We start from the raw sequence: 21,190 nt of genomic DNA on the forward strand, positions 1-21,190 counted from the left end.
TTCTAAAATTCGATCGGGGTGTTGTTCTACTAGAAGCCACCTCTCTATTTAAAACATATTGATTATCAGCTTTAAGAGACCTACTAACATATTTTTTGGCGTAGCTGAGTCTTGATTTTGTTTGGTTGATAAGATTTGTTTTTTTTCTCAGCGGAATAGTTTTTTAACTCATGTTTAATTATGTTCAGCAATCTGTACGATTAGAAGTTAATTGTTACATCGTTCCTTCAAGAAAGTGGTCCGTGATTCGAGGAATTTTCCGCTTCCTCATCGTTTAGGTCAACAAAATACGTCACTTTGTTATAATATGTCCCGATTGTGGTCTTTCTCCACGGACAACACTGTCTGTACTTTTGATGAAGTTTACATCAACGCAATGTTAAGCAAGCATTGATTGTACATATGCCTAGATACCTTAGTGTCTCAGAGTAGATTAGTATTGTTTCGGTAATTATATTTTAAAAAACCTAGACTTACAGATCGAAGCAGATTGATTCAGATTGGTATATGTATGCAAAGGAGGAAAATGCATGAGCATCAGTGAATTGGAGCAAGAAATGAGCTTGTGGAGCTCACAACAGCGACCGTTAACAGACCCCTCGGGCAATCCCCAATTCGACCAGCCCCAATTCGAGCAGCCCCTCCGGATCGGTTGGGAAACCCCCCGACTTCTCTGTGAAGGGAACTGCTTGACAAGTTCTTTTCCGGTTCCAACGCTCGGGCTGATAGCACGCCATGCCGATGCCCTGAATCGACGGCTGCTATTTGTGATCAAAAATTATTAAAAGTGAAAACAACGAATCTCAACATCGCGAACGAACAAAACATTCTTAAGTGGTGAGTGTTACTTTTTTATATAAAATGTTTATTTACATAACGTGGTGGTGTTGCGATTCAAAGCAGGCCATTGCAAATCAGCCAACAGAAAGATTAGACACTGGTGCAATTTGATCAATGCGACGCATCAAGAGGCCCCACGCCAACGAGACTCGGGAGCATGTTGCAAATTTGTGCTCCAGGGTCTCTACGGTTGTACAGAAGGTGCAGTGGGGAGAAGCGGTTCCTATTCGAAAGAGGTGACGCGCGTGATAATTTTGCCGTTCGCGAGGAGATATAGCGAAGACCTCTGCGTCGACGAGAGGCGTCTATCACTTACATTCCACTCTCCTCCAGAGGGTGTGTGGGGAGGCAACAACAATCCGTGGTTCCAGTAGAATGTCCGTGGGTTTGCGAGTGTTTTTCCGTGAAGTAACTGTGTGATAAACGCACCTGAGTTGTTATAGAAGGTATGTGTAGGTTTAGTCCACCCCTGGAGCGTGTATCGAAGATGCCAGAAAGAAGGCAAGAGATAATAAAAAATCATCTATATATATAAAAATGAATGTGTCTGTCCGGATGTCCCTTATAGACTCCGAAACTACTGGACCGATTGACTCCAAATTTGGTCGTGGAGAGGGGGGGGGGGGGGGGGCCTCCATACAACCCCAATCCTTAAAATCCGTCTTAGGGAAATATGGGTATCGTTTCCTAGGTTTTGATGCTCTCTAAATCGATTGGATTCACTTAAAACCCTTTTCCTGGCTTCTTTCACTTATCCACCATCACCACCCTCCATTCCGTACATCTTGCAGAGCAGAGTGAGGGGTGGGAAGGTTAGATAGTTGCGTTTAATTCATGAATAATAATTTAATAAATCAAACCAATAGAAGAACGAGAGAGAGAGAGAGAGAGAGAGAGAGAGGGAGAGAGAGAGAGAGGGAGAGAGAGAGAGAGAGAGAGAGGGAGAGAGAGAGAGAGGGAGAGAGAGAGAGAGAGAGAGAGAGAGAGAGAGAGAAAAAAAGCAAGAGAGAGAAAGCGAGAGAGAAAGCGAGAGAGAAAGCGAGAGAGAGAGAAAAAGAGAGAGAGAGAGAGAGAGAGAGAGAGAGAGAGAGAGTGCGCCTGCGGTGGAATGATAACATTGGGATCGGCAACGCTGCAGAAATCGTTTATTGGTGTGTCTACTGTTGGTTTAAATTTTCTTAATAATTTCTTAAGTTCATTGTGCTGCTGTATTGTAATTGAACAAAAACAGTTCACAACAATTTGAAGTTACCTGCCGGCTAATGCACTTAGTTGAATGAAACCTTTATTACACATCGCTTATTTACATATTTGCTCTTAATACATTGTATGATTAACAATTATATTTCGATATTTGAAGATAATATTAGTGAAATTATCGCCCAATTTTGAGGAAAAAAGGGGTTCGTTTCATCGCTTACGTACGACTACACAAGTCGTCTACGACTACACAAGCTATGTGTGTGCGTGTTGTCTGGCGTCGTCCATTCGTCTCTTATCTCTCTCTCTTTCTTTCTTTGCATAAGTAGCATCTTCCATCTCAGGCTCCCTGCAATAGGTGTAATCCATCAACCTCTCTCTTCTTTTTCCACTTTTTTCTCTCGTTTTTCTCCTTCTCGACCGGACCCATTCGTTATATCGCTAATGGCAGACGGAACTCGATAGCTATGAGTCATCTTCTTCTTTACACAGGTATGCTTGTTTGTCCCCTCCACGTCACCAGAAGTAGAGAATTAGGGAAATCAGGATGGCAAACAAAATATAGAAATGGTTGGCGTTGTGAACATTAATTTTTGAAATGTTTTATTTCCTTGCTTAAGGGGGGGCTTCGGTATTTTATTTTAATTCTTCGCATTTACATTTTACAATTTTTTATGATTGCTTATCAGTTCAAGATTATTGTGTAAAACTTTTAGATCAATCGAGGCAAAACTGACAAAGATATTGATTTTTGAAAAACAGAGTTTCATACAAGGCTCAACGCATCTCGCGACTTTGAATCGCGATTCCCAAAACCTGCGTTTTCAAAGTCGGTGCCCATCGTAGCATAAAAACTACTGGACCGATCGATTTGAAATTTTGAACATATAGGGCCCTATTCCAAGCGTCTGTCTGTCTTGTGAGACAACCGTCAGTCTGGTATCGGTATTCCAAGCGTCTCATGAGACACCGATTCCAGTCTATGTTGACAGACTCGCTGTCTGTTACCAAAAGGTACCAGACAGCGAGTCTGTCATATGAGACTGCGATTTGAAGTGACTGTTACGTTTTTGTTTTTCACGTTGGCGGATCGATGACCTATTCTCAGAAATTGGTTAATTAAGCCGCGGGAAACGCGGGCACGGGCATAATTAGCGTTTGAAATTTATTTTTGTGAAAAATAAAAACACGTTAACGGTAAGGAAACTCAAGCTGCGAGCGATTGTTTACATACAAAGCTGGGATTTTGACGGATTTTGACAGCCAAATGAACACTTGTTCATTCAAGTGTTCATGAGACTGTTGGAATACCGATTTTAACCAACAAAGACTGGACGGTTTACGACAGACTGGACTGGTCGAGCCCAGTCTGTCAAAAGAGACAGACGCTTGGAATAGGGCCCATAGGCACCTATTGCGAGTGTCCTGTCTCGTTTCCAAGACAAACGTCAGTCTGGTGTCGGTATTGCGAGTGTCTTGCTTGACTCCGATTTCTGTCTTGGAAACGAGACTCAGCTGTCTTGTACTCAAAGCTACCAGACTGGGAGTCTGCCAAACAAGACTGCGATTTAAGATTACCGTAACAGTTTTTTATTTAGCAGACTGGCGGTTGATTTGGAGGAATTTAATGGAATTAATCAATAACCTATTACCAGTAATCGATTATGTTCAATTGCACGAAATGGCACATTTTCTGAGAACCATGTAATGGGCTCAAACCTCAGCATTTGCTTTCGTGATGATCGAGTTCCTGAATAAAAATGCATCAGAGATTGAGAATAATTGAACAAATATTATAGGATTGAAAACATTTTTTTGATGAATTAAAACACGTTAACGGTAAGGAAACTCAAGCTGCGCGCGATTGTTTACATACAAAGTTGGGATTTTGACGGCTTTGGACAGCTAAATGAACACTTGTTCATTCAAGTATTCATGCGACTCTCGCAATACCGATTTTAGACAACCAAGACTCCGCGGTTTTTGCCAGACAAGACTGGTCGAGTCTTGTCTTGGAAACGAGACAAGACACTCGCAATAGGGGCCATAGGGCCCTATTCCAAGCGTCTGTCTGTCTTGTGAGACAACCGTCAGTCTGGTATCGGTATTCCAAGCGTCTCATGAGACACCGATTCCAGTCTATGTTGACAGACTCGCTGTCTGTTACCAAAAGGTACCAGACAGCGAGTCTGTCATATGAGACTGCGATTTGAAGTGACTGTTACGTTTTTGTTTTTCACGTTGGCGGATCGATGACCTATTCTCAGAAATTGGTTAATTAAGCCGCGGGAAACGCGGGCACGGGCATAATTAGCGTTTGAAATTTATTTTTGTGAAAAATAAAAACACTTTAACGGTAAGGAAACTCAAGCTGCGCCCGATTGTTTACATACAAAGCTGGGATTTTGACAGCCAAATGAACACTTGTTCATTCAAGTGTTCATGAGACTGTTGGAATACCGATTTTAACCAACAAAGACTGGACGGTTTACGACAGACTGGACTGGACGAGCCCAGTCTGTCAATAGAGACAGACGCTTGGAATAGGGCCCATAATCTAACAAAAGAATAGTCGTTTGAATATTTCTGATGACCCAGCAGGTGGCTACGAGGGGCACCGCAAAAAGTACATTTTTGCAAACTTGCCTTTCTAGATAGAATGCCATTAACGTAGTTTTGAATAAATCTTCCCTAAAATAGAACAAGATATTCTTGAAAAGGTTTAGTTTAATATGACATTATTTTGAAAAACTAAAGTTGACTGGTTTCTTCACTAAAAAACGATAAAAACAAGCCCTTTTTTGACCCGAAATAACCAAAGCACCCCCTTAACACGCCCTTCCATGCCCTTCCATGCCATTCGATGCCCTTCTTGCGCTCTCCATGTTTTCCCATGTTTTATTTGTTTTCTAAAAATCAAGATCAGAATGTATAGGAAGCCACATTGCAACAGAACCACTAAAAGTGGACACATCATCAGACATAGAGACAGTCGGACAGTAAAACATCGCGCTGAACGCGATTTCATTCTGGCGCATGCAGCGAGTCCAGCGAGTGGCTGCCTGTCCCATTTTGCATCGGCCACCGTTACGCGGTTAGCGGCTTAACGTAGCGATCATGTGCTACGATGTCCTGGAACGCAAGCGTAGATGACTTATTAGGATGACACAGTTTATTGCACTTGCTAGAACATATTCAATCATTCAAGAGATTGAAAATCACGACAGCAGCGTCCATAGAGTCGAGCCTAGCTTCGTTTCGAGGTGGGAAACAGTGCAAGATTTGTTTAACTTGAGGTATTTTTTCCAACCTCATATTGTGCATTTCGTGTCTATCAGACGAAATGCACAATATGAGGTTGGAAAAAATACCTCAAGTCAAGTTTAAAGTTGAGTTTAAATGAAATTTACATAGTTTTTTTTAATCCATTTTCGGGCAGCAAATTGGTGCTTTTCTTTTGTTCCCCCATGCGTTTCTCTCTCGTGCGCTTCGCTCTGGCGCATATGGTAGTTCTAAGGGGTTAGGTTCATAAGGCAAATGAATTCGTTTCACCTTCTTTCAGCTATTTGGCTTCTTGTGATGCTTTCCCACTCGTAGTTATCGGCTCCTAATATATGCACAGTGTAGATGCTACTGATAATCATCGTTAATTTCATCACACTTTTCGTGTCGAAGCATTTAAAGCAGACTAATATGGCCAGCAGAAAAGACAGAAACCAGCCAAATGTACATGATTTATGAACATGAGATCGACCTAGTGCAATGTGTGGAACATACGAGCATATAAGCAAAACAAACTTCCAAGCACGTATTAGTTGCATTAAAGACTCTAGTTTCTAGTCTAGTTCTAGTCTTCTAGTTTCAATAATTCCAAGTTGAATTCCTGATTACCTGAAAGATCTTTAACTACACAAACACTACGAATAGTTAAATATGACTCTCATATCTCTAATTTAAACCTTTTTTCTTTTCAACTTACAGAACCCCTAACAACTGTATTGCAGTATGATGGACAGAATTCTACGTAAACGACGAAGATGACAAGATTTTCATCGATCACCCTAGATCGGATCGGAAAATCCTTCCGTTCATTTACTTTTGGTCGACTGAACAGGACATTGCTCGCCAGTTGAAGCAGAAAATGGGTTTCGTAAGTGAAATGTGTCGGAGAGAAAGTTACATGAGTGTTTAACAAGCATGTGTTTGCCTTATTTTCAGCCAAGGGTGGGAAGCCGAAAAAAGCATCATTTTGATGCCACTGGACGCGAATCCAGACAGGCGAGAAGCAGTAAAAGGTTTGGGTACGTATAGAGCAGTTGTGACAAGTGTGTTATAAAATGAAATAAAGCTTACACATTTTAATATCAATTTTCTCAAATTTGCAGCCCTTATTTTGATTGAAAGCACACGCAAACGGCGCTGTAAGGTGATCTTCAAGGGTCAAATTGTACTCTTTACCAAGCAATGAGTATTCCGTCCATTTGATAGTTCCTAGCGTATGGCCAGCAGAGGTAACTATCTCATTGATCGTCTTTCGTAAAGCAGTGTTTTAGGTGAATTCGAGCCAAACATAGAATTATTTTGGAACAGTTTTTGAGACGAAACCGTTCAGATTAGCTACTTTTTGTCTAATTGCGAAACTACAACTCAATTCAATCAATTCAAAAACAATTGATCGTAATTTGGGGAAAGCATTTATAAAAATACAGCCATGGCAATAATTTCGGGAAGACGTACCTTTTAAAAATGCGCTATTTACGGTGTCCATCGTAGCTCCGTGTTGAAAAGATATTTAAAAATCGATCTGGGATAAAAGAAATCGATACTCTTCGGTTCGATCAGCAGTTTTTCGAAATTTTGTTAGAATTCCCGATGGGGTGAAGGGTGAAATGTGCATCGTTTTGTCATATTGTTAATCGTTATTCCACTTTGCGAACGCTTTATACTACTTTATTCTAATCGGCCGTTTCTGACCAATTGGTAGGCACAAACAGTAACCTTCTTAGCCACCACCTCTGCCAGAGACGCAACGACAAGGATCACTGACCCGAGCACGATGAAGAACTGCCGATTGGTGAGCTGCTGAAGCTGAACGAAGAAGCGAAACGGAAGGTAAAAGTAGGTAAGTGAAAGCGAACATTATGTTTCTTGATAAAGTTGTTAAAATCATACCTTTTCTACATAAACAGATTGCCAGATTTTATGCAACCCATCACCAAAGGACGCAGTAACAGCAGCAGCGGCTGCTCGAACCAGCGTAGCACGCACTAAAGGAAATTAAAAGAGAAATAACTTCCATCGTCCATGGTTTACCTTGAGGCATAGAAACGAACTCGCATCATTCATTCAAGCGAACTAAGAGCTGCGATAGAAGATAGAAAGAAAGGGCCCACCGCAAGGTTCTGTTGAGATGGTTCTAGCAAAGGACACAGCAAGGTATGATGATTGTAGGCGTACTGTTTACCTTCTTACCAATCAGGCTGCAATCGACGAGTGGTCTTGGCCTGCCACAAAAGCATTTCGAAGACGCCACGTAACCAGATCTTCTGTATGACTGATTCCATGCTACATCTGAGTTCGGTGCAGTTCAAAATCGTGTGTTTTGTGAACCTACATCGAGAGTAAGTTTTGTTGTGTTAATTAAGTATGTTTTGCGATTAAAGTAATGTTTTCCTTGCAGCTCATTCTCTTCATCGAGCGGTACGATGTTAAGGACGGTCGCGTTGTTGTTCTCAAATTTAAATCGTCCAGTCGAAAGTTGTTCTTCTGGATGCAAGAACCGAAAGCAGATAGCGACGAAGCGGTGGTGTTGGCGAGTCAATGAAGCAACTACCAATCCTCCATCGGTTAGCCGCACCAATGTCTTTACGCCGTTGAATCGTAACACTACCAACGCATTTGGAAGTAATGCTGACAGTGTAATGCCACTTCCCCTTCCTGCTACCTGCTTCCACCTGTTTTCAACGCATTGTTAGTGCCACGTGCCCCGAAAAAGAACATAGGCTTCACGAAATGTTCCGCCCAGGGAACCTCCAACAGGGCCTCCTCGGGACTGGGCAACAATCGAACCGATGCGGCATCGGACGGTGGTTCGAGAATATTGCTGTCAGATCTACAGAACTATCTTTCCGGAATGAATGCAGCTGAAATAGACGGTAGTGGTCAATGTTGCACAATGTTGATCTAGCCACTGCTTTAAACTCGGAAACAATCGCCACGATCTTGGCAGACCAGTAGTAAGTGGATGCTCTAGTGCAACACCTTCCACAACTCTAAGGTGATGAAAATAAGAAGGAACAATTCAGAGAAACGATTTCGTCGCCGCAATTTTAGCAGGCCCTATTAATGTTTTTCTCCGCGATGGAAACTTCCCTTTCTCACGATATTCTTCGATATCCACCCAATTGATTGGTCAAAATTGCGATGAAACGAACCTTTGGAAACTCTCAATTCCATTTTCATAAAACGCAATGATGATTTCGGCTCAATTTTTGAGAAAATCGCGCGTTTATTCGATGCTCCCTGGCGTAATCACAAAACTTGTTTTAGCCGGCATGAACGTCGTCGTTGATGACTTCACGACCGTTTCAAAAAAGCCTATACCACTCTTAAACTCTGCCCCGTGATAGGCAATCATCACTATAAATTTGTTGTATCGATTTAAACGTTTCCGTAAACGAGTTGAAAACAAAACTTGATATTGTTTGATACTCAGTTTTGTACCGATCACAAAAACATGCTTTACTTTAGACGCAATCACTTTGCTTCCCATGGACCAAATCTCATGAAATTTTGGCAGAAAATTAAGAAAGGATTCGCCTTTCAAATACATATACAAACATCAATGTAGTACCTCCAGAGATGTCCCTGTTGTAAAAATCCTGTTTACTTTGCGACCGACCGTGTAGACCGTCACTGACATGTCAAAAAAGTTATGTTCTTTGTTGTTGTATTTTTTTTAACATAATTGCAAAACAATAAGGAATAATAAAATCATGCTGGATGCTATTATACACGTGAATCGTGCGGTTGGCTCCAGCTCTTTAAACCTCGTCTACCGCTGTTTATTTCGAATCTTTCGTAAGGTTATGTCCGATGCCATGATGCGTCAGTATCCGTAGTTCGAATGGTTTCACAGCAGTAACGGCTCGGCTTCCATCCGTATTCACCTCCGCTAAACTATCAATGAAGTCTACGTCGCTAGCCTGCAAGTACAATACTGATCACAATTTTGATAGAAACGTTTAAGCATCATTTCGTGTATGAATGGATCCTGATCGGCCGCCTCCAGAAACGACGTTTTTCACGCCTTTATTGCAGCAAATGCAACCGCATGAAGTCGTGCCACTCCTCTGTCCATTGCAGTGTTGCACTATATGCATAAACTCCAATAAATCCACACAGCAGTTTCACAAAATTTACTATAATGTAAACAACAAGAAGGTTCCAAGGCCTACACACACAGATCGCAAGGTTATGTTATGTCTACGACCCGGCTACACTAATGTGCAGGATTTTGTGTCTGGCGATCAGCATAAAGCATGTTAAAAAAAAATCAGTATGCGTATGTGCTTAATGTTATGTTGTTTTCGTTTCGCTATATCCAAAGTGTTTTTGATAGACAGGTGGCTTCTAGTAAAAGTTCTAGTTCGGGCTCTTTTCGGAGCTGTTTTCGCGTTTAGCTGTGGTATTATGAATGTTAAAATTCACGAAAAGTGGCCCTGTCACAAAGAAACGAAAGTTTAAAACACCTTGACTGTATCCAAACTGAGATCATCGAGGGTCGAGCGATCCAGCTCCATACAGGGATGGCGTATGAGTTAAGGAGGAAAGGAAAGCGGCACCGGATCGTACCAATCCACGGCGAAACTAACGTGGATTCTCCCTTCCCCACAGGATACCCACAATTGCATGCTGGACTTTGACGAGAACTTGTCGTTCTTTGCCGTGTACGATGGGCATGGGGGCGCCGAGAAACGCTGACCAAGTACTGTAACCTGCATCTGCCGACCTTTCTGCGCTCGGTGACCCCTAAGGCGGGGAGAAGTATGCGTTTATCGGATTTGATGCGACAATGCTCGTGGGACAGTGATCCAGGAGCTGCGTGTGCTATCGTAAATGACGCAGTCAGGACAAGCATGAGACAAGGAAGAGAAGGTGAGCGATAATGTGAAAAACTTGCGCGAAGGCTGAGGCCATGAAGGAGGTCGAAGCCGGTTCTAAGCCCAATCCATCTCACCATTGTTGATAGGCAAGAAGAGGGCTGTTGATGAAGAGGACGGATATGCTGATGGTGAAGCAACATCTGTTGATGATAGTGATGTTGCCGTCAGTTCGACCGAAGCAGCCCCTGCCGCGAAGGCGAAAGAAGGCACCAGCGTTCAAGCAACAACAAGAACAAGGAGCCCGTTGGTTGATCCACAAATATCGTTACTCGTTCCGCTTGAAGGCCGTCAACGAGATCGGTGATCCGGAACTGTTCGCTTCCGACCAACGGCCGAATCCAAACATCAGGAATTGAGACACGAACTCCGTTACGATACAGTGGAACACACTGAAGTCGGACGGTGGTGCGGCGATTAGCGAGTAACCTGAGCAACCGACCGAGCTCAGCAACATAAGGAGGAGCTAAGGAGCTCAAGCGAACAGGATTGCTTCCAAAGGTGCAACCCATTACGTAACCGGCATTTGTTTCGGAAGCTGTTGGTTACAACAAGGGGAGGATGGTGTCCAGCGCATCGGAGCACTGTCTTGCGTCATTTCCCAATCGTCGGTACGGTATAATGATAAGGAATCGCTTCTGCTGTGGTGGAATACAGGCATAATAGATTCCGTTGGCAATCGCGCAGCTTCTGATCTATCAATTTGAAGGTAACAGGAGCAATAGTATCTTCCCTTTCTTCAATCTCTGCTAATATGCTTCAAATTCTTCGCTCATGTACTTTAAGCTAATTCAAATGGAGCTCGAGCATGAAACCTCCTCCTTCTCGGGGTTGCTTCCACACTTAAGGAAATTTCCCCCGCTGCCTACGAGTGGTTCCATAGTGAGCGTCGCGTTCGCCCCTTCCTCGTCCCCGCCGCAAGCAAAGGAGAGGAGCTGATCATAGAAAAAGCGCTGAAAAGCGGTACACAATGGGGAACGTCTTCAAGCGCAGGACGACATGTGAAAACTGCCAAATAGCATAAGCTTTTCCCGCATCCATTGGATAGAGGTTCTAGCGATTAAGATTTCGGACCGAACAGGTAGTTAGAAAAGCAACATTATTGCTCAGGTTACTTCGTCTATCTGCTTCGTTTGCTGTAGTACTGCAAAAAGCGCGACGAACCTGGAAACAGTCAAGCTCGTCGCTTACCCATGCATTCATTTCACCATGTCATGTCACCAACGTTCGCAACGTTCTGTCCTCGCATTCTAATTTAAACTCTTTTTCTTATGCCATCACTGAATGTTGGTAAGGTGAGTAATTGTATTTATTCATACAGCTTTTCTATCAATGATCAACGCTTTAAACTCGACGCCAGCTCATCGATGTTTTCGTACGTTGGCCAATTTGTTGTCGAGGGCGTAAAATCGAACGTTCCCCTTTTTCTGGTAAACAGTACACTGATTGTCTATAGCCTTGCCCACGGACGAAACCTTTGAAGAATAAGTGCAATGATGACCAACCAGCCGATTGTCATCAAAGCGAGAACGACGAAAGCGGCCAAACTCTTTCGATCGTGTGTCCTAGAAGGACAACTGAGCTAAATGAGTAGTCGAACGATTGACTCTTGATTGAAAATTGATCTCGCTACTGTCTTGTCCAGCAGCAGGCATTTGAAGAACACTGGCATTTGAAAGCTTTCTTTCTTTGGTATGAACCCATAGGTCATCGTGAATGATCTGCAATCATTCTTGGTGTCTTATATTCATATGATTTTGTTGATAGAAGATTAAAAATGGTTTCACTGTGTAAAGCCATGGCATCTCCGTCCGTGTGAAGCCACAGAGCCACTCCCTCTGCCATGCACACAAGGTAAAATAAACAGCAATGGTTTCAAATCGAACCCTCCGCTACCTGCGACGGGGATGGGATAGGCCGCAAAAGTCGTAAAATCCCTTCCCTCCACGCCAGCAGGTAGTAAAACTGCTCCTCAGGTAGTAAAAAGCCTCAAAGAGATACATAAACGTCATCGTAAATGGTTTACCATAATACATACGACGTTGACGTTGGGCTCCGGTCGCTCAATATCAACAAAACCTCGTGAGTTTCAAGAAAAAGAAAAAGAAAACATGGGCAAGTTTAATGGTTTTATCAGGCAAAGTACCTGATTTCACTCTTTTTCGAATGTTTAAATGATTCATCTCTCTATTTAAGATCAAACGAGCGACCGAGTTATGTTTTACAGCAAGTGAGCAGGGTCCAGGAACGCTAGCTAGCTCTGGTTCTAGGCCGGGTGGCAAGACCTACGGACCGATACCATATTGAAACACAAGGAAGAACTTTGGGAATATTTATATAAACTTTAACTTTCGTGGCACTTTTCGTGAATTTTAACTGTCGTAATACCACGGAAAAGCAAAAGCAGCTCCGAAAAAAGCGTTCTCGATCTAAACATAAACAGTCCCATCCCTGTCAAAGAACTTCGGAGTTCTTTTTCTAAAATTCGATCGGGGTGTTGTTCTACTAGAAGCCACCTCTCTATTTAAAACATATTGATTATCAGCTTTAAGAGACCTACTAACATATTTTTTGGCGTAGCTGAGTCTTGATTTTGTTTGGTTGATAAGATTTGTTTTTTTTCTCAGCGGAATAGTTTTTTAACTCATGTTTAATTATGTTCAGCAATCTGTACGATTAGAAGTTAATTGTTACATCGTTCCTTCAAGAAAGTGGTCCGTGATTCGAGGAATTTTCCGCTTCCTCATCGTTTAGGTCAACAAAATACGTCACTTTGTTATAATATGTCCCGATTGTGGTCTTTCTCCACGGACAACACTGTCTGTACTTTTGATGAAGTTTACATCAACGCAATGTTAAGCAAGCATTGATTGTACATATGCCTAGATACCTTAGTGTCTCAGAGTAGATTAGTATTGTTTCGGTAATTATATTTTAAAAAACCTAGACTTACAGATCGAAGCAGATTGATTCAGATTGGTATATGTATGCAAAGGAGGAAAATGCATGAGCATCAGTGAATTGGAGCAAGAAATGAGCTTGTGGAGCTCACAACAGCGACCGTTAACAGACCCCTCGGGCAATCCCCAATTCGACCAGCCCCAATTCGAGCAGCCCCTCCGGATCGGTTGGGAAACCCCCCGACTTCTCTGTGAAGGGAACTGCTTGACAAGTTCTTTTCCGGTTCCAACGCTCGGGCTGATAGCACGCCATGCCGATGCCCTGAATCGACGGCTGCTATTTGTGATCAAAAATTATTAAAAGTGAAAACAACGAATCTCAACATCGCGAACGAACAAAACATTCTTAAGTGGTGAGTGTTACTTTTTTATATAAAATGTTTATTTACATAACGTGGTGGTGTTGCGATTCAAAGCAGGCCATTGCAAATCAGCCAACAGAAAGATTAGACACTGGTGCAATTTGATCAATGCGACGCATCAAGAGGCCCCACGCCAACGAGACTCGGGAGCATGTTGCAAATTTGTGCTCCAGGGTCTCTACGGTTGTACAGAAGGTGCAGTGGGGAGAAGCGGTTCCTATTCGAAAGAGGTGACGCGCGTGATAATTTTGCCGTTCGCGAGGAGATATAGCGAAGACCTCTGCGTCGACGAGAGGCGTCTATCACTTACATTCCACTCTCCTCCAGAGGGTGTGTGGGGAGGCAACAACAATCCGTGGTTCCAGTAGAATGTCCGTGGGTTTGCGAGTGTTTTTCCGTGAAGTAACTGTGTGATAAACGCACCTGAGTTGTTATAGAAGGTATGTGTAGGTTTAGTCCACCCCTGGAGCGTGTATCGAAGATGCCAGAAAGAAGGCAAGAGATAATAAAAAATCATCTATATATATAAAAATGAATGTGTCTGTCCGGATGTCCCTTATAGACTCCGAAACTACTGGACCGATTGACTCCAAATTTGGTCGTGGAGAGGGGGGGGGGGGGGGCCTCCATACAACCCCAATCCTTAAAATCCGTCTTAGGGAAATATGGGTATCGTTTCCTAGGTTTTGATGCTCTCTAAATCGATTGGATTCACTTAAAACCCTTTTCCTGGCTTCTTTCACTTATCCACCATCACCACCCTCCATTCCGTACATCTTGCAGAGCAGAGTGAGGGGTGGGAAGGTTAGATAGTTGCGTTTAATTCATGAATAATAATTTAATAAATCAAACCAATAGAAGAACGAGAGAGAGAGAGAGAGAGAGAGAGAGAGAGAGAGAGGGAGAGAGAGAGAGAGGGAGAGAGAGAGAGAGAGAGAGGGAGAGAGAGAGAGAGGGAGAGAGAGAGAGAGAGAGAGAGAGAGAAAAAAAAAGCAAGAGAGAGAAAGCGAGAGAGAAAGCGAGAGAGAAAGCGAGAGAGAGAGAAAAAGAGAGAGAGAGAGTGCGCCTGCGGTGGAATGATAACATTGGGATCGGCAACGCTGCAGAAATCGTTTATTGGTGTGTCTACTGTTGGTTTAAATTTTCTTAATAATTTCTTAAGTTCATTGTGCTGCTGTATTGTAATTGAACAAAAACAGTTCACAACAATTTGAAGTTACCTGCCGGCTAATGCACTTAGTTGAATGAAACCTTTATTACACATCGCTTATTTACATATTTGCTCTTAATACATTGTATGATTAACAATTATATTTCGATATTTGAAGATAATATTAGTGAAATTATCGCCCAATTTTGAGGAAAAAAGGGGTTCGTTTCATCGCTTACGTACGACTACACAAAGCGCCAACATGTGCTATGTGTGTGCGTGTTGTCTCGCGTCGTGCATTCGTCTCTTATCTCTCTCTCTTTCTTTCTTTGCATAAGTAGCATCTTCCATCTCAGGCTCCCTGCAATAGGTGTAATCCATCAACCTCTCTCTTCTTTTTCCACTTTTTTCTCTCGTTTTTCTCCTTCTCGACCGGACCCATTCGTTATATCGCTAATGGCAGACGGAACTCGATAGCTATGAGTCATCTTCTTCTTTACACAGGTATGCTTGTTTGTCCCCTCCACGTCACCAGAAGTAGAGAATTAGGGAAATCAGGATGGCAAACAAAATATAGAAATGGTTGGCGTTGTGAACATTAATTTTTGAAATGTTTTATTTCCTTGCTTAAGGGGGGGCTTCGGTATTTTATTTTAATTCTTCGCATTTACATTTTACAATTTTTTATGATTGCTTATCAGTTCAAGATTATTGTGTAAAACTTTTAGATCAATCGAGGCAAAACTGACAAAGATATTGATTTTTGAAAAACAGAGTTTCATACAAGGCTCAACGCATCTCGCGACTTTGAATCGCGATTCCCAAAACCTGCGTTTTCAAAGTCGGTGCCCATCGTAGCATAAAAACTACTGGACCGATCGATTTGAAATTTTGAACATATAGGGCCCTATTCCAAGCGTCTGTCTGTCTTGTGAGACAACCGTCAGTCTGGTATCGGTATTCCAAGCGTCTCATGAGACACCGATTCCAGTCTATGTTGACAGACTCGCTGTCTGTTACCAAAAGGTACCAGACAGCGAGTCTGTCATATGAGACTGCGATTTGAAGTGACTGTTACGTTTTTGTTTTTCACGTTGGCGGATCGATGACCTATTCTCAGAAATTGGTTAATTAAGCCGCGGGAAACGCGGGCACGGGCATAATTAGCGTTTGAAATTTATTTTTGTGAAAAATAAAAACACGTTAACGGTAAGGAAACTCAAGCTGCGCGCGATTGTTTACATACAAAGCTGGGATTTTGACGGATTTTGACAGCCAAATGAACACTTGTTCATTCAAGTGTTCATGAGACTGTTGGAATACCGATTTTAGACAACCAAGACTCCGCGGTTTTTGCCAGACAAGACTGGTCGAGTCTTGTCTTGGAAACGAGACAAGACACTCGCAATAGGGGCCATAATCTAACAAAAGAATAGTCGTTTGAATATTTCTGATGACCCAGCAGGTGGCTACGAGGGGCACCGCAAAAAGTACATTTTTGCAAACTTGCCTTTCTAGATAGAATGCCATTAACGTAGTTTTGAATAAATCTTCCCTAAAATAGAACAAAATATTCTTGAAAAGGTTTAGTTTAATATGACATTATTTTGAAAAACTAAAGTTGACTGGTTTCTTCACTAAAAAACGATAAAAACAAGCCCTTTTTTGACCCGAAATAACCAAAGCACCCCCTTAACACGCCCTTCCATGCCCTTCCATGCCATTCGATGCCCTTCTTGCGCTCTCCATGTTTTCCCATGTTTTATTTGTTTTCTAAAAATCAAGATCAGAATGTATAGGAAGCCACATTGCAACAGAACCACTAAAAGTGGACACATCATCAGACATAGAGACAGTCGGACAGTAAAACATCGCGCTGAACGCGATTTCATTCTGGCGCATGCAGCGAGTCCAGCGAGTGGCTGCCTGTCCCATTTTGCATCGGCCACCGTTACGCGGTTAGCGGCTTAACGTAGCGATCATGTGCTACGATGTCCTGGAACGCAAGCGTAGATGACTTATTAGGATGACACAGTTTATTGCACTTGCTAGAACATATTCAATCATTCAAGAGATTGAAAATCACGACAGCAGCGTCCATAGAGTCGAGCCTAGCTTCGTTTCGAGGTGGGAAACAGTGCAAGATTTGTTTAACTTGAGGTATTTTTTCCAACCTCATATTGTGCATTTCGTGTCTATCAGACGAAATGCACAATATGAGGTTGGAAAAAATACCTCAAGTCAAGTTTAAAGTTGAGTTTAAATGAAATTTACATAGTTTTTTTTAATCCATTTTCGGGCAGCAAATTGGTGCTTTTCTTTTGTTCCCCCATGCGTTTCTCTCTCGTGCGCTTCGCTCTGGCGCATATGGTAGTTCTAAGGGGTTAGGTTCATAAGGCAAATGAATTCGTTTCACCTTCTTTCAGCTATTTGGCTTCTTGTGATGCTTTCCCACTCGTAGTTATCGGCTCCTAATATATGCACAGTGTAGATGCTACTGATAATCATCGTTAATTTCATCACACTTTTCGTGTCGAAGCATTTAAAGCAGACTAATATGGCCAGCAGAAAAGACAGAAACCAGCCAAATGTACATGATTTATGAACATGAGATCGACCTAGTGCAATGTGTGGAACATACGAGCATATAAGCAAAACAAACTTCCAAGCACGTATTAGTTGCATAAAGACTCTAGTTTCTAGTCTAGTTCTAGTTTTCTAGTTTCAATAATTCCAAGTTGAAATCCTGATTACCTGAAAGATCTTTAACTACACAAACACTACGAATAGTTAAATATGACTCTCATATCTCTAATTTAAACCTTTTTTCTTTTCAACTTACAGAACCCCTAACAACTGTATTGCAGTATGATGGACAGAATTCTACGTAAACGACCAAGATGGCAAGATTTTCATCGATCACCCTAGATCGGATCGGAAGATCCTTCCGTTCATTTACTTTTGGTCGACTGAACAGGACATTGCTCGCCAGTTGAAGCAGAAAATGGGTTTCGTAAGTGAAATGTGTCGGAGAGAAAGTTACATGAGTGTTTAACAAGCATGTGTTTGCCTTATTTTCAGCCAAGGGTGGGAAGCCGAAAAAAGCACCATTTTGATGCCACTGGACGCGAATCCAGACAGGCGAGAAGCAGTAAAAGGTTTGGGTACGTATAGAGCAGTTGTGACAAGTGTGTTATAAAATGCAATAAAGCTTACACATTTTAATATGAATTTTCTCAAATTTGCAGCCCTTATTTTGATTGAAAGCACATGCAAACGGCGCTGTAAGGTGATCTTCGAAACATTCATCGTCGAATTTGAGTTACTGTATATGAGATTTGTCCATCGTTTTCCGCCTACTTCACGAAACGCACACCAAACAATGGGCCAAAACAAAGCCGACCAATCGTTAAGGTTAGACTAAGGGGAGCATAAGTGGTTGGTTACAATCAGATGAAGAGAGCTGGAAAAGAAAATAGAGATAGATAATAGTAACATGGCGAGCACAACAGTAATGAAAAATTGAACCATAGAATGAATAACCGTATTACGATTGCTGGTGCCACAAAAGAGATAGTTAGCTGTATCATGGCGGGGAAAGAGCGGATAGATAACGCCCATAGCGATGGCGTCGGTTCACGCATGGCTGATTCGACAGCCAATCGGTGGACAGCAGGGCGCATTAAAGGACCGAACCGAACCAAGCACTTTCTTGGCTTGCAGACAGATACTGTCTTGTAGCGGTCCACGGTCTGTTACCGTAGTATTGTAATCCGGAGAGCACCAGAAGGCCGGACAAATTGTACTTTTTACCAAGCAATGAGTATTCCGTCCATTTGATAGTTCCTAGCGTATGGCCAGCAGAGGTAACCATCTCATTGATCGTCTTTCGTAAAGCAGTGTTTTAGGTGAATTCGAGCCAAACATAGAATTATTTTGGAACAGTTTTTGAGACGAAACCGTTCAGCTTAGCTACTTTTTGTCTAATTGCGATACTACAACTCAATTCAATCAATTCAAAAACAATTGATCGTAATTTGGGGAAAGCATTTATAAAAATACAGCCATGGCAATAATTTCGGGAAGACGTACCTTTTAAAAATGCGCTATTTACGGTGTCCATCGTAGCTCCGTGTTGAAAAGATATTTAAAAATCGATCTGGGATAAAAGAAATCGATACTCTTCGGTTCGATCAGCAGTTTTTCGAAATTTTGTTAGAATTCCCGATGGGGTGAAGGGTGAAATGTGCATCGTTTTGTCATATTGTTAATCGTTATTCCACTTTGCGAACGCTTTATGCTACTTTATTCTAATCGGCCGTTTCTGACCAATTGGTAGGCACAAACAGTAACCTTCTTAGCCACCACCTCTGCCAGAGACGCAACGACAAGGATCACTGACCCGAGCACGATGAAGAACTGCCGATTGGTGAGCTGCTGAAGCTGAACGAAGAAGCGAAACGGAAGGTAAAAGTAGGTAAGTGAAAGCGAACATTATGTTTCTTGATAAAGTTGTTAAAATCATACCTTTTCTACATAAACAGATTGCCAGATTTTATGCAACCCATCACCAAAGGACGAAGTAACAGCAGCAGCGGCTGCTCGAACCAGCGTAGCACGCACTAAAGGAAATTAAAAGAGAAATAACTTCCATCGTCCATGGTTTACCTTGAGGCATAGAAACGAACTCGCATCATTCATTCAAGCGAACTAAGAACTGCGATAGAAGATAGAAAGAAAGGACCCTTCGCAAGGTTCTGTTGAGATGGTTCTAGCAAAGGACACAGCAAGGTATGATGATTGTAGGCGTACTGCTTACATACTTACTAATCAGGCTGCAACCGACGAGTGGTCTTGGCCTGCCACAAAATGTTCCTAACTCGAGGAGGATTTAGCTGTAGGGATGAGCAAGAATTTCACCCATTATCAGGGTGCATAATGAGATTAGCAGATCGAAGAATGTTTTGGAAGGACGCCACGTAACCAGATCTTCTGTAAGCAGCGAGCAGAGTACGGACGGCGTCGGTTTTTATCCTTGCAAGCCGGTTCCTCGTCCTTTCATGACATAGGTTCTTTGCACGATGACTCTGAACCTGTCGGTGAACAAGAGACAGTAAAATTGAGCCATTCGGACGAACTTTTGGTAAAAAACCAATACATACACCTTAACCGATTTAAATAATTTAAGCGGTTATCCATTTCAAAATTTTGCCGTTGGATAACCGATAGAATGAGCCGGAAACAGAAAAACATGTGGAAAGCGGAGGAGGGGTAGGGAGGGAGCGAGCACATACCTAGCATATCGCTTGTACCTCCCACGTCCCTTCCAGATAGATAAAAAGATGATTTAGACATAGTAATTGTCCCAAAAATATACACAAGGTGTCAGTTAAATATCTTTAGAAAATATATTATAAACGTTAAATATAAACGTAAAATTATAATTAAGGAACTCGCTCCCTACCCACCCTTCCTCCGCTTTCCACATGTGTTTCTGTTTCCGGCTCATTCAATCGGTTATCCAACGGCAAAATTTTGAAATGGATAACCGCTTAAATTATTTAAATCGGCTGAGGTGTATGTATTGGTTTTTGACCGAAAATTCTCCTTTCCCTGCCTAACTTCAGGCGTAGACTTACCTTAACTTACGCGCTTTTAAAAGCTCAATAATGTAACATTTCAAAAGCTTCGCGGGCGACTGGTATACATTTTTATACCAGTTTAATGAAAAGCTCTAGTGCGCTTGGAGCTTCTCCAAATTACACTTAGCGAAATAAATATAGAACTATATTATTCGCGATCTTGTTTTGTACATTGTTGTTACACGGTTTCAGTTTGCATGATTGATGTCAATGATATGAGCAACTATGGACAATTTAAATTGTTAACCGAAGGATTATTTGAATGAGAATCACAAATAATAAGCAATTGATTTATTAATGTGGAAAATGTGGCAAACCTGTATGTGCGCTATTTTAATTCAAACTAGTGTAAAAGAAAAGGGGTTAACAAAGCATAACACCAAAACGGGAGAGTACGAGAGCATAATGAGAGAGAAAACATAAAAAAGGACATTCTCTCTGCTCTCTGCTCCGGTGTAACGCTTCTTTCATACATTTGGGATTCAGAAATCGTTTCATTCTCAGTTTTTTCCCTCCCAGAATTTCATTCTCTCGGATACCGTGCATTGGTGCGCATCGTTGTTTCTCGTCATCGCCGTCGGTATCTTCTCGCGTTGCCGGTGATGCTGCTCGCTGGTAGCATCATCAACTCCCATCCCATCGTGTTGTCGCCTCTTCCTATCTCCTCACGTTGTTCGTGCGACCATCCTCGTGCGTAACAAGTGCAGTTCGCTTCTGAGCCGTTCTTTCGCCGGCATCATCGGCCACAAAGAAGCAAGTGCGTGTGCATGTGTGTGTGTGTGTGTGTGTGAATCTCGTGCAGTGCGAGTTGCAGCAGCCGTAAATGCATACCGGATCCGAGTGTCTGCAGTGAGCCAGTGAAAGCGTCGGTATT

The 21,190-nt window shown here is 42.2% G+C and overlaps 1 long non-coding RNA gene across 4 annotated transcripts in view; it reads left to right on the forward strand.

Annotated features, from left to right (window-relative positions):
• Nucleotides 1–20,063, forward strand: part of LOC125956660 (uncharacterized) — a 21,109-nt gene extending 1,046 nt beyond the window's left edge. For 2 of the 4 annotated variants that reach the window (XR_007469194.1, XR_007469195.1), the window contains 5 exons: nt 17,519–17,687; nt 17,756–17,838; nt 17,923–18,088; nt 19,014–19,151; nt 19,219–20,063. This is a non-coding gene — a long non-coding RNA (uncharacterized LOC125956660). Of the gene's footprint in view, nt 1–717; nt 838–13,392; nt 13,516–17,518; nt 17,688–17,755; nt 17,839–17,922; nt 18,089–19,013; nt 19,152–19,218 lie in introns of those variants that run through there. The other 2 variants (XR_007469196.1, XR_007469197.1) reach the window with 2 other exon arrangements.
• The last annotated feature ends 1,127 nt before the right edge of the window (nt 20,064–21,190 follow it).

This window comes from Anopheles darlingi, chromosome 3 (genome assembly GCF_943734745.1).
Source record: "Anopheles darlingi chromosome 3, idAnoDarlMG_H_01, whole genome shotgun sequence".
NCBI lineage: Eukaryota > Metazoa > Arthropoda > Insecta > Diptera > Culicidae > Anopheles > Anopheles darlingi.